Source organism: Bactrocera latifrons, unplaced genomic scaffold (genome assembly GCF_001853355.1).
Source record: "Bactrocera latifrons isolate USDA-ARS-PBARC rearing strain unplaced genomic scaffold, ASM185335v1 scaffold_240, whole genome shotgun sequence".
Classification (NCBI taxonomy): Eukaryota; Metazoa; Arthropoda; class Insecta; order Diptera; family Tephritidae; genus Bactrocera; species Bactrocera latifrons.
In genome coordinates this window covers 442,764-454,406 of record NW_017535964.1, presented here as the reverse complement: position 1 = coordinate 454,406, position 11,643 = coordinate 442,764, and the positions used below count along the sequence as shown (strand labels likewise).

Below are 11,643 nucleotides of genomic sequence, written 5' to 3'. Positions count from 1 at the left end.
ACTGTTGTTTGAAAAGAAGTGCTGTGACAACGTGACGATCGTCTGCTGATTGGCCACGATCCTGCGAGTACTCGGTCATATGCCTTGCGTTGCCAATATATGTTGACGGCAAAGAGAACGCCGACCGATATTAGCGCGACCTCTTATTGGCATCGTAACAAATTTGTAACTGTAATTGATCACTTTGTGTGAAACACACAAAACGTTTTCACTGAATCATTTTCAATAATTTTTCCTTTGAATACCTGGAATAAAGAAAGCAAACGACAAATTTGAACGTATCAAATAATTGAAAAACATAACAAGATTGGTTTAGCGTTTTTAACAAACAAACATTCATACAAACGAATATGGGAAAAATAAAAGGGCTGTTTTTGAGGGTTTTCCGGCAATTATTCGAATTTTTCTCGCCATGAAAACCATCTTTGAACTTCAACGAACATTTCAAAAAAAAAAAAAATAATAATTGGCCGAATTCGTCCAGGGGTGTTGAATTATGCACTTAGCAACACATTTTGCAATTCATTTTTATATTACAAATATAGCTTAACAACATGGCATGAAACGACTGTTTGGTGGTTTATGATATTTAAGCAACTGCCAATTTCGATCATCGGACCAAAGTTATTGTAAGGTAGCTTTGCATATCGCTTTATTATTGTTAAATAATTGTCACACACATATAGCATCCGTTTTTATTTTACAAAAACTTGCAACTACAAAAAATTTGCGGTCACTGGACTCTTTATGTTCTTGTGCCTTAAATTTAAGTTAATTAAAAGCGTCGAAATCCGGAGTTGCATGCAAAAATTCAACCCGTTTGGTTTCCATCCAGTAATTGACTGAATTGATCTATTGGTATCATCTATAGCTTGTTCTAGCTTAGTGCATCTGGCGACTTCAGATAGAGTACAATGAAATCTCGCTATCTGCCCATTTGTTATACTATGGAAAAGATTGGTTGGACACATTTTTGCTTCAAAATAATCTTTATGAAGGAACCTTATTACTTTGAGCTTGTGAACTCAGCGATTTTTCGTTATAAACTTCGTGTTTCTTCTTCTTCGCTAAGTTTTTTAAGCTTTTTTAAGGTTGAAGTTAAAAACGTTGGACTGACTGAGATGTGGAACTAAAAGCTAATTGTATTTGCCTTGGTCGAATTTAAGAATTCCGATAAGGTCGCTTGACGCAACACCGGCCACCTTGGCAGGTCATGATCCTTCAACTTCGACAGGCAGCAGGGCGAGCGTGTGAATAGGGCGCTTAATATTGCCTGCCTTGGTTGCCATGTCTGCCACTCGTACCTTTCCGTCTCGTCCTTCTACGGTTGAGACGATTCGTCCTAGTGCCCACTGTTGCGATGGCGTGTTGTCTTCGTGGACGAGGACGAGATCGACGGGCTGCAGGTTGCGTTTCGGGTGCAGCCATTTGTTGCTCTCCTGAAGATTCGTAATTTTGGACCACTGTCGCCACAACTGTTGCTTGAGACAGCAAACAAGTTTCCATCTCTCGTAACAGCGAATTGGGTCCGTTGACACTTGTTCTGGTGGTAAAGCTCGAAGAGAGCTCCCTATTAGTAGGTGTGCTGGAGTGAATGCTTCGCCGTCAAAGGCAGCGAGTTGAGGATGGCCTCCACTTCGGCCAGCAGTGTTCCCAGTTCTTCGACGGTGAGCAGCACGTTGCCCATTGCGCGCATGGTGAGGTGTTTGGCGGACTTCACTACCGCCTCCCATAATCCGCCGAAGTGCGCCACCCTCGGTGGTATAAGGCGAATCTGAACCCTTCTTCTGCGGGGAATCCCATTAATTCCTCTTTGAGTTCGCGCAACTTGCGAACGGCGCCGACGAAGTTGGATGTGTTGTCGCTGTATATCGTCTGTGGCATCCCTCGGCGACTAATGAACCTTTTTATAGCGAGAATAAAGGAATTAGTTGATAAGTCAGAAACTAATTCTAAGTATACTGCTTTTGACGAGAAACAAACGAAAACTGCGATATAGGTTTTTACGGGTGGTCTACCACGTATTTTTAATATAGTAAAAATTGGACCCCAAAAGTCTACGCCACATATAAGAAAGGGTCGTAGCGCTCGAAGTCTTTCAACTGGCAAGTTTCCCATTATTTGGGTTTTCAAATTCGGCTTATAATGAAAGCAGTGTGTACAGTTTCTTACGGTTTTACTACATGCTTCTCTTGCATTAAGAAGCCTTACGAGTTCTCGAAGAAGAGCAAGCAACGCTTTTACCCCTGCGTGGTTATTTCTAAAGGGAAGGAACCGTAAATAATTGATAACGAAATGCGAATTTATATTTAGTATTAATGGGAATATGGCATTGTATGGGAGATGTGCATTTAAAAGGCGACCATCTACTCGGATTAATTTGAATGAAAGCGACATATCCAAGTACTCATGCAAGAACGGATTGAGTTTTTGCAAGTTTACGGGTAGCGGGATGCCTTTCGTGAGATTTGGACTTCATTCACAAATTCCGAATGTTGGATCACCTGAACAATTTTTAAAAAACTCAAGCGTAGTTCGTCAGATGTCAGGTCCCTTCCCTCCGTGGGCATTTTTGGTCGTCTAATCCATCGAAGCATGATGAGAAGAGAATTTTTCGATAAGGTTCAATAATGTATTCTCTTTCACATTTATGGCTAGCGTGAAAGTATTTCTCTTCTACTCTAATGCTTCATCGTCTGAGGAGAGCTGGAAGTGGGTGTCAATTAGCCATAAAGCGGGGTTTTCTAGGAGGAACTGTGGACCGCCAAATCATATTGAATTCATCCACGTTGCAACCCCGAGACACTTGATTTGCAGGATTTTGTTTTGTTGGCACATCTCGCCAATTTATATTGTCAGTCAATTCTTGGATTTCAGACACTCTATTTGCAACAAAGGTTTGTAATGAAGATGGGTGCGTTTTCACCCAATGCAATACGATTTCAGAGTCTGTCCAAAATGTAATTTTTTCAAATCGTCGATTCAACATTGGTGCAATTCGTGACCATAATTTGGCAAGAATCTGCCGAGAGCTCGAGACGCGGAAGAGACTTGGTCTTTAGCGGAGCCGCTCTAGACTTTGCTGTAAGCAGCGTACGTTTGACACCACTAGCATATTGGCTTCGTATGTATATGCAGCATCCGTAAGCTCTTATTGAAGCGTCGGAGCAGCCATGTATTTAGCAGATAGCACTTAACTCTAGATTTACGTACCGAGGAATGCTAATTGCCGAATTTTTGAAATTCTATCAGCTAGTATTAAAACGCAATGGAATCGACTCATCTCAATCTAGTTTTTGGATTCAAAGCTCTTGCAATAAGATGTTTGCTTTGTTAACTATTGGGGCTAATAATCCAAGAGGATCAAAAAAGCGAGCAGAGACTGATAGTATGTTTCGTTTAGTAGCTCGCAGTTCATGAAAATTGGCATCCAAAGCAAATCCCCTTTCGGCAACCAATGGATTCCTAGTTTTTAGTTGAGTATTTGTCATTGAAGCTTAATGACTTTTCAGTACAATTACTGTCGAAAAATTTAGGGTGGTTTGAAAACCACTTCGTTAATGTGAATCCGGCCGAGTTTAATATTTTAATTACTTCACTTCTTATAAGATCTAGAGACTAAAAAATTTCAGATCCGTTAATAAGTCATCAACATAAAAGTCTCTTTTAATGGCAAGTGAACCGAGTGGGTGTTTTGTTGTATTTGCATCGCTGACCATTTGTAAACACCGTAAGTGACGGTTTTAAGTCGAAAAATGAGAATTTGCTCTGGGGGATGCTCTCTCCACACAATGAGCTGACAGCACGGCAGAGGAGGAGTAAAGTCACTATTAGCTGATGTTACAATAATAACAATAATAATAATAATACCCAACGATTACCCTCTGCCGCGGAATTAGCCGACTCATAATAGGCAAGGGAGTTTTAAGCGTTGCGATCTTAAGCTGCTCAGCTACAGAAACAGAAATTTCAACAGCCAAAATTAAGAATTAAAATTTATAATTTTTAAATGTTGCTTGTTAAGAGTAGATAAAATAATTTTTTTTATGGTAAAGAGTGAGTCTGAAAGATCAAATTTGCTGGAATGAGAATTGAAATCATGACATATGCGGCGGAATGGTTCGTTTAGCACAAAATTTGTTCTAGAAACTTTTAAAAGTAAGGGTCTAAACTGCCTGGTAGTGCGAGCGGGAACGTTAAAATTAATAGCAGATAAAAGAGATGGGCTACGGACTGACCCATTCATTAGTTTTACAAGAAATATTATACCAAGCATCTCTCTACGACTAGCGAGTGTCGGGAGATTTATAAGTTTTGAACGGTTAGTGTAAGGGGGAAGATATAAACTGGAAAAATTGTTTTTGAGCGGACTCTATTTTCTCAGAATGAACTTGATAACAATTGTTCCATACCACGGAAGCATACTCTAATATAGGCCTTACACAAGATGTAAAACGAATTCTAAATTCTTTAGACCAACGTTTAACAAAACTAAGAGCACCTTTAGCTTTAAAAACCATAGAAGACGTGTGAAGATTAAAATTTAGTTTGGGGTTCATAGTTACTCCCAAGTCAACAAAACTGCATACTTGATACAACCTAAAATTTTGTATTACGTATGATGTAGGGTCTACAGATCTANATGATTATGTTTTTAAACTTCCCATTACTTATTATTTATTTTGTTCTTAAAACTTTTCTATTAGCTACAGAACATTTTATTAACTTTACACCTAAGACTTAATTACGCAATAACTATACATTTTATATTTACATCAGCGAGCCGAAGGTCCTGRCAGCCAGTGCTCCTTTTTTCGTGCAAAAGTAATTGAATTATTGCTTCACGTTTTTATAAATAAATAAATAAAATATTAATGGGAATATGGCATTGTATGGGAGATGTGCATTTAAAAGGCGACCATCTACTCGGATTAATTTGAATGAAAGCGACATATCCAAATACTCATGCACGAACGGATTGAGTTTTTGCAAGTTTACGGGTAGCGGGATGCCTTTCGTGAGATTTGGACTTCATTCACATATTCCGAATGTTGGATCACCTGAACAATTTTCAAAAAACTCAAGCGTAGTTCGTCAGATGTCAGGTCCCTTCCCTCCGTAGGCATTTTTGGTCGGCTAATCCATCGAAGCATGATGAGAAGAGAATTTTTCGATAAGGTTCAATAATGTATTCTCTTTCACATTTATGGCTAGCGTGAAAGTAGTTTTCTTCTACTCTAATGCTTCATCGTCTGAGGAGAGCTGGAAGTGGGTGTCAATTAGCCATAAAGCGGGGTTTTCTAGGAGGAACTGTGGACCGCCAAACCATATTGAATTATTCAATTCATCCACGGGACACTTGATCCGCAGGATTTTGTTTTGTTGGCACATGTCGCCAATTTATATTGTCAGTCAATTCTTGGATTTCAGATACTCTATTTGCAATTTGGGTGCGTTTTCACCCAATGCAATACGATTACAGAGTCTGTCCAAAATATGATTTTTTCAAATCGTCGATTCAACATTGGCGCAATTCGTGACCATAATTTGGCAAGAAGCTGTCGAGAGCACGAGACGCGGAAGAGACATGGTCTTTAGCGGAGCCGCTCTAGACTTTGCTATAAGCAGCGTACGTTTGACACCACTAGCATATTGGCTTCGTATGTATATACAGCATCCGTACGCTCTTATTGAAGCGTCGAAAAGCCATGTATTTAGCAGATAGCACTCAACTCTAGATTTACGTACCGAGGAATGCTAATTGCAGACAGCTGCAGTAGGTTGGTTTTGAAATTCTGTCAGCTAGTATTAAAACGCAATGGAATCGACTCATCCCAATCTAGTTTTTGGATTCAAAGCTCTTGCAATAAGATTTTTGCTTTGTTAACTGTTGGGGCTAATAATACAAGAGGATCAAAAAGGCGAGCAGAGACTGATAGTATGTTTCGTTTAGTAGCTCACAGATCATGAAAATTTGCATCCAAAACAAATCCCCTTTCGGCAACCAATGGATTCCTAGTTTTTAGTTGAGTATTTGTCATTGAAGCTTCATGACTTTTCAGTACAATTACTGTCGAAAAATTTAGGGTGGTTTGAAAACCACTTCGTTAATGTGAATCCGGCCGCGTTTAATTTTTTAATTACTTCACTTCTTATAAGATCTAAAGACTAAAAATTTTCAGATCCTGTTAATAAGTCATCAACATAAAAGTCTCTTTTAATGGCCAATGAACCGAGTGGGTGTTTAGTTGTATTTGCATCGCTGACCATTTGTAAACACCGAATTGCAAGAAGTGCGGTGTTAAGTCGAAAAATCAGAATTTGCTCTGGGGGATGCTCTCTCCACACAATGAGCTGGCAGCACTATAGAGGGGGAGTAGAGTCACTATCAGCTGATGGTATAATAATTATGATAACAATAATAATAATAATCATAATAATAATAATAATAATAATAATAATAATACCCAACGATTACCCTCCTCCCGCCCAACCGACGCGAGGGGCGCAATCCGCGAATGAGCGGAATTAGCCGAGTCATAAAAGACAAGGGAGTTTTAAGCGTTGCGATCTTAAGCTGCTCAGCTACAGATAAAAAATTTCAACAGCCAAAATTAAGAATTAAAAATAAAGTTTATAATTTTTAAATGTTACTTGTTAAGAGTAGATAATTTTTTTTAATGGTAAAGAGTGAGTCTGAGAGATCAAATGTGCTGGAATGAGAATTGAAATCACGACATATGCGGCGGAATGGTTCGTTTAGCACAAAATTTGTTCTAGAAAATTTTAAAAGTAATGGTCTAAACTGCCTGGTAGAGCGAGCGGGAACGTTAAAATTAATATCAGATAAAAGAGATGGGCTACAGACTGACCCATTATGAGTTTTACAAGAAATATTGTACCAAGCTTCTCCCTACGACTAGCGAGTGTCGGGAGATTTATAAGTTTTAAACGGTTAGTGAAAGGGGGAAGATATAAGCTGGAATCCCAATGCAAATGATTTAAAGCAAAAAGTAAAAACTGTTTTTGAACGGACTATTTTCTCAGAAGGAACTTGATAACAATTGTTCCATACCACGGAAGCATACTCTAATATAGGCCTTACACAAGATGTAAAACGATTTTTTGGGGTAACCGGATCTCTAAATTCTTTAGACCAACGTTTAACAAAACTAAGAGCACCTTTAGCTTTAAAAACCATAGAAGATGTGTGAAGATTAAAATTTAGTTTGTGGTTCATAGTTACTCCCAAGTCAACAAAACTGCATACTTGATACAACCTAAAATTTTGTATTACGTATGATGTAGGGTCTACAGATCTACGTGAAAAGCACATCGTTYTACATTTTTTAARGTTCAATGGSATGYCATTTCTAACACACCAARAAACTAGGTTGTTTAAGTCTGTTTGCAACTGACGTCTTTCGCTATTTGAGGTGAATGATTTAAAAAGTTTTACATCGTCAGCATATAATAAAACTTTTGAAAACTTAACAACAGCTGATATGTTATTAATAAATAACACGAACAGAATTGGACCAAGATGGCTGCCTTGAGGAACGCCTGAAGGAACATTGATTATGTCAGGAAGAGTATCGTTAAATATGACTTGTTGAATTCTATTACTAAGATAAGAAGCAACCCCAGAATTGAATAGGACATTTTATCGAAAGCTTTACTAAAATCTGTGTATATGACATCAGTCTTCTTATTCTCTCTAAAGCCCGTTGATACATGTGATACAAATTTATTATAAATTATTTTTCATTTATGCCTCTTTTAACTGTGGTAATTTAATAAATGTTCACTACAGAAAAATGTTACGAACAAATAAGCAACCATGCCGAATAGTAGGGTCCAGAATATGCTCATTCAGAGCGATATTTATATTTTTGCCATCATAACGTAAGTGTTTGCAAGACAATTTGTTTGAATTTATTTCATGGAATAATCCTTTGCTATGGTTTATTTAGTTTTTTTAGTCTAGAAATATTTGCAAATTTCCATTGGGAAGATAAATAACAGATCGATTGGGACTTATTCTAATAAAAGTACAAAATGACTAAACATGGCGTCGTTAATATTGCTGGTAATGGGTCAGGTGCTGTTCTAATTTTATGATTTAAGAGATGAAAGGGCGATACGCGATGCTTTGAAGTACTCAAATATAGTTATTAACTTAGTTAGTCGTGAATTCGCGACAAAATTTTAAATTCAATGACGTGCTCGTGGAAGCTGCATTGCTAGGTAAGCTAAAATTAAATTTTATTTCGAAAGATTTACCATGTATTTTTTAATTTTTTAATTAGAATCAGCAAAGAAGCTGGTGTATAACGTTTGATTATTTGTCTGCCCTTAACGCTAGTCCCAAACCAATGAGCCTTGTGCTTGAGGGTGGAAGCAACTTTTTGAAGAGCAAATACTACGGTGAATGTTCTGTTCGGATGTTGCACAAGCTATTGTCAAATGCGCTAAAGATCTCGATACTGCTGGTCAGGTTTATCAAGCTGTTAGGTAGGTTCTGAGCAAAATTTAATATACATACTTTCTAATATGCTAAACACCCGACACCTACCTTGCAGACCAAAGCGTTACCAGTTGAGCGAATTAATTGACTGCTTCCATCGTGTTATGCGCAAAGTTGAAAAATAGTGGGAATACCGTCGTTAAGAYATGAGTTGCGGTACTACCTTCCTATTGAAACTCAAGTTCACTGAGCCTATCTGTCCTGGACAACTTATTGGTGAGCTATATATGGAATGCATCGATCGCGAATGCAATACCGATGTCGTTTGGGTGTACATTTGACCTCCATGGAAGAGTAAGTACCATGGGAATTGCGACCATATCGTGCTGCGCAATATTATGATGCCGAATTTAGCGAATGGGAAGAACCAGCTTCACCAAAACCGATAGAACATCGGGAAGAACTACGTATGTTTGCATAAAACTACTATAATGACAACACCACCGTGAGGTATGCAACTAGGCGCGTTAACGATTTTTTGTGGGTGTTCGGTTCCCCCGGAGGCCTTTTTGCAACCATATACCTTTAAACTAAATAACAAATATTTACAGAAAATAAAAAAAAAAAAACTTAAATAACTTACTTTAAAATACACCGTCCATCCGTTTGATTATTTTCAAATATTATGCCAGTATTGCTATTGAGCATTACAAAATAGTGTTGCGTAAGCTAATTTAAACTACTTTTTACTACTATATAGATATTGCAAACTCAAAAAATTCCTTTAAGAATCTTTCTTATTTGTAAACTTAGCTTAGAACTAAAAAATAATATGGTAAATCTGTTAGGATGGTCAAACACTCCATTTGGGAACGAGTAGGATTCTGGAATCGCTTATAGCGAAATTCTGACTTATAAAACTTGTATGTAGTTTGTGATTACAAAAATGTATACTAAAAATATAGGAAACATGGCTATTATAATTATCTCTTGATTTATTATTTGTAATACCAAATTTTTCAAAAATAGTTATCTCTTTTGGTCCAACAATTATCAAAAATAATTTCCAATTTGTCCATGAATAAGTTAACGTTTAAAAATATATATCGCATATTTATCTATATTATGAAGGTATAATTAATTTTTTTGATAACAGCTATAAACTTTACTCCCGATACGAATTTCTGGATCTTTCAATGTTTTTCTCTCCAGGGCCTGAAACCGCCGATCTGTGATTTCATAGGAATTACCGAGTAATTTACGGCCAGCCTTAAAAGGCATTCTGACTTGAAGCTTTCTGAAGGTAATATTTCAGTTGTATTGAAGAAAAATTGTTCACACTCATTTTGTTCAGGTGTGAATTTGTTGCCAATTGTGTCTGAAGGAAGTTCCTCCAGAGCCCAGAATTTTTGAACTACTGAATCTATTGACGTTAACTCTTCTTCAGTTTGGCATAATGTGCTATTTACTTCGAGNAGCACCTACTCACCGGAAATCCTAAGTCATCTTGCCCCTTCTGCTCCAACACACTATCCGTGGACCACATCTTACGCACCTGTCCAGCTTTAGAGAGTATTAGSCATAAACACTTTATTTCTGCTCAATATCAAACACTGTTAAAAACACCATCTTTTGAAAATATTACATGTATTTATAATTTTCTAGTGGAATGTAACATATATAATATGATATAATATAGATTTGTTATAATATCGGAGTCGATGGCCAAAGCTGCTCGCACTCCTCCTTATCATTAGGTTTAACAGCCTGTATATTTTCCCTAATAAATGTAATAATAATAATAAAACTTCGATACAAAAGTGAACTTGCTTTCGGTTGTATCTATGCATGGCCATGTGACTGGTAACATTCTGTATAATGCTGTATATTCAAAGGCCCTTGCAGTCTTTGATACAACTAAATTAAGTAGCATATGTACTGATGGTGCTCAAGTCGTGGTAGGCAGAAATGAAGGACTTTCTGGAACTCTAAGCAAGAATGGATACAATTTCCCTTGTTTTCACTGCATTATACATCAACAAGCCCTATTTGCAAAGTGTTTGAATATGACCAATGCAATGCAAGTTTCTGTAAAAATTATAAAAAGGATTAGGGGAGGCTGAAATTCTTTAAGGCATGGAAAATTCAAGAAGTTTTTAAAAGATCTCGATGCAGATTATGGTGACTTCTTACTGTTTACAAAGGTTCTTTGTTTAAGTCGCGGAAAAAGTTTAAAGCGAGTTTTTGATTTGCGCAGGGAAATTGTCTTATTTTTAGAAAACGATTCGTCAGCAGAGTCCCAAGAACTTCTTATATCTTTCAGAGATCCTAATTTTATATTAGATCTAGCCTTTCTTGTGGACATAAGTGAACAAATTAATCAGTTGAATTTGACCTTACAATATTCGATTCAGTCTTAGCAATTGAAAAATTTCACCATAAATTAAGCTTGCTTTTTAATAATTTTAAAGAAAACGACCTCACTGTTCTAAAAAGAACACGCTTTATTGTAGAAAAATATTCTAACCATGCAAGGCTGCCAGAATATCAACCATTCCTTGATATATTGCAGACTAATTTTCATAACCGATTTCATGACTTTTATAAAATTAAGCATATTATTGAAATTCATATCGACCCTACTGGGTGTAAAACTTCTGGGGTGAGTTTAGATTTAAAACCGGAATTAGAAAAGACGCAACGTGATTTATTGTTGCTTCGTGAAACTGGACAACAGTTTCGGAAAAATCTGAACGACAACTTTTATCCGAAATTAAAGAACGAAATGTCGAAACTCTTTTCAATGTTTGGAACTACTTATTGTTGCGAAGTTTCGTTTTCCACTTTGAAATTAATAAAATCAAATACTAGAAATAAAATTAGCGATCGGCTTCTTGAAGAGTTAAAGTTTTACGGCTCCGAACTAGATTTAGATAAGTTGGTTCAAAACCATGATAAAAAATTAATAAGGAATTTCATTAATTTCACAACTTTGTAAAAGTTGTCGAATCACTTTCAATTTTTTTTTTATATTAATTAATACTAAAGTTTTGTATTTATTTTGGGTGTAGCAGCAGCAGCTTCAGACAAGGCGATTCCTTATCGTGCGACTTTTTCAACCTGCTTCTGGAGAAAATAGTTCGAGCTGCAGAACTAAATAGAGAAGGTACCATCTT

At 36.9% G+C, this 11,643-nt stretch overlaps 1 pseudogene; it reads left to right on the top strand.

Moving 5' to 3' along the window:
- The first annotated feature begins 8,431 nt into the window (after positions 1-8,431).
- Positions 8,432-8,948, top strand: LOC108969126 (annotated as a pseudogene).
- The last annotated feature ends 2,695 nt before the right edge of the window (positions 8,949-11,643 follow it).